Below are 2,943 nucleotides of genomic sequence, written 5' to 3'. Positions count from 1 at the left end.
TGGTGTGAGGGTGTCAGATGTCCTAGAACTGGAGTTACAGACATGAGCTGCCATGTGGGTGCTGGGAATTGAACCCAGGTCCTCTGGAAGAGCAGTTAGTACTCAGTTAACCACTGAGCCATCTCTCCAGTCCCCCTAGCAACACTTCTTAAAATGTTACTTTATCAGACAATAATTATCTTCAGAATATAACCAAACAGAACAAAACACCATTGCCCTACAGTTCACCTTAGTTCAATTTCTTCCTTTCTCTTCCTCCCTCCCTCCTCTCTTTCTTCCTTTCTTTCCTTTTCTTTTCTTTCTTTTTAAGAAAACCACTTCCAAGGGTTGGGGATTTAGCTCAGTGGTAGAGCTCTTGCCTAGCATGCGTAAGGCCCTGGGTTCGGTCCTCAGCTCAAAAAAAAAAAAAAAGAGAAAAGAGAGAAAGAAAACCTTCATCTTCTTTATTTACTTTTTTTTTTTAAGATTTATTTATTTATTATGTATATAGAAGAGGGCACCAGATCTCATTACAGATGGTTGTGAGCCACCACTTGGGTGCTGGGGATTGAACTCAGGACCTTTGGAAGAGCAGCCAGTGCTCTTAACCTCCAAATCATCTTTCCAGCCTTCCCTCCTTCTTTCTCCCCCCAGGCTGGCTCCAAACTTGCTATGTAGCCAACAATGGCTCTGAGCTATTGACCTGCTGGCCTTCACCTCCCAGACGCTGGGATTAAAGGCATGTATGACCATGCTCAGTTTATATTTGTTTTCTTTAGCGAGAGCAGGGAAATGTCTCAAATAAGCTTTTGACTGGAATTTGTTGTGTTGAACTGAATGCAGAAGAATGTTCCTTCTATGTGTTGAATTCAAGTAGTAGGTCCCTAGTATAAAAGTATCTATAAAAATACTTCTCTATATATATCCACTCTAAAAACAGGCAAATGGAGCATTCTGGAGCTCAGGAATATGGCATTAAAATGCAAAGAGGTTGCTTATCCTCAGACCTCCACATAAGTGCTGTGGCATGTGCATGCATACACACACACACACACACACACACACACACGAGCATACAATACACGCAACTGCTTTTTAATTTTTTATGGAGTTTGTTTATATGTTCAAATGTATACCACATGTGTGCCTGGGAGGCAGTGAAGGTCAGGCGTCAGATTCTCTGTGCCTGGAGTTACAGAAGGTGGTGAGGTACCACATGGGTGCCAGGAACTGAACCCAAGTCCTTACACAAGCAGCCAGTGCTCTTAACTCCAACCGTGTTCTTAGCCAGTTCTTAAGCACTAAGCCATCTCTCCAGTCACACACAAAAATCTTTTTTTTAAGTAATATAATTTTCAGCTAGGTGGTGGTGGTGGTGCACACCTTTAACCCCAGCACTTGGGAGTTTGAGGCCAAGCCTGATCTACATAGTAAGTTTCAGGTCAGATCCTGTCTCAAAAATCCAAAACCAAACCAAAATAACCCTCAAAAGGCTGAGATTAAAGGCATGTGCCACCACATCCAAAAATTAAAGTATATTTTAAGATCCCAAGTCCAATGGTGATACAGGTCTATAATTCCAGTTCTGGGAAGCAAGAGGATTGTTACTCGTAGGCAATAAATCTTAAAAATTTGAATTTATTATTTCATGAGCATTTTGCCTGCTGATACCTGCAGATGCCAAACGTGTCAGATCCCCTGGAACTGGAGTTGTGAGCCACGTGGGTGCTGAGAACCAAACTCAGGTCCTCTGCAAGAGCAACCGGTGTGCCTCACCACTGGGCCATCTCTCCAGCCCCATGTTTTAATTATGTAGCTATGGTGTCTGGGTTTGTAAGGGAAGTACAATGCTCCGCACCACTGGGTCATCTCTCCAGCTCCACACTGCTTGTCAGCCAGCCTTCCCAGGATGGAATTACAGGCCGGCAGCCATGCCTACCTGGTATTTTAGATGAGATCTGGGGAATCCAAAGTCTGGTCTTTGGACTTACAGGCCCTTTAGCTACTGAGCCATCTCTAAAGGCCCCTCAGTGTTTTTTAAAAAATGGAGTTGATAATTTTTGTGTGTGTGGGTAGGAGGACCACTTGCAAGTAATGAAAATACTTGAGTGGAGACATAGAAGGGCAGAACATGTTGGCCATGGCTCCAGCCGGGCCACAAACGATGCACCTATCCATGTACACTGCAGAGGGACCCACAGAGGGCCAGCATCCAAAGGTCATCATTCGGTGACACTTCTTCAGAAAAACAATGTGGGGTGGGCACACTCCATGTGGGGATAGAAGGACAAATTGGACAAGTTGGCTTTCTCCTAACATGTAGGTCCTGGGGCTTAAACTCAGGTCATCAGGCTTCTGGCAAACACCTTTACCCACTGAGCCATACTGCCAGCCCAATTTCTAAATTTTTATTTTTTTTTTTGTAGTACAGTGCTGACATTATCAAACCCGTGGCCTTTCACATGCTTCCCAAGCACTGAGCGCCACCTCAGCCAGCCCTGGATTGTACTTCAGTTGGTTGGGATTTGAGATGGTCTCATGAGGCTCAGGCTGGCTTCAATCTCACCATGAAGCTAAATAGGATCCTGAATTCTTTTTGTTTGTTTTGAGGCAGGGTTTCTCCATGTAGACCTGGCTATTCTGGAACGTTCTGTAGACCAGGCTCACCTTGAACTCATGGAAATCCACCTGCCTCTGCCTCCCAAGTTGGGATTAAAGGCACGCACTACCACTGCCCAGCCTGAATTCTTTTGTTGTTGTTGTTGTTGTTGTTATATTTTTGTTTTTCAAGACAGGGTTTCTCTGTGTAGTTCTGGTGTCTGTCCTGGATCTTACTCTGTAGACCAGGCTGGCCTTGAACTCACAGAGATCCGCCTGGCTCTAGTGTGGGCCACCACACACAACTGTCCCAGCCTGGAGGAAGTCCGTAGGAGTGTAGATACAAACCTACTAAAGCAGCAGAAG

The sequence above is a fragment of the Onychomys torridus genome, chromosome 1 (assembly GCF_903995425.1).
Source record: "Onychomys torridus chromosome 1, mOncTor1.1, whole genome shotgun sequence".
NCBI classification, from domain to species: domain Eukaryota; kingdom Metazoa; phylum Chordata; class Mammalia; order Rodentia; family Cricetidae; genus Onychomys; species Onychomys torridus.
The sequence above is the reverse complement of the archived record's forward strand: the minus strand, read 5'-3'. Positions refer to the sequence as shown.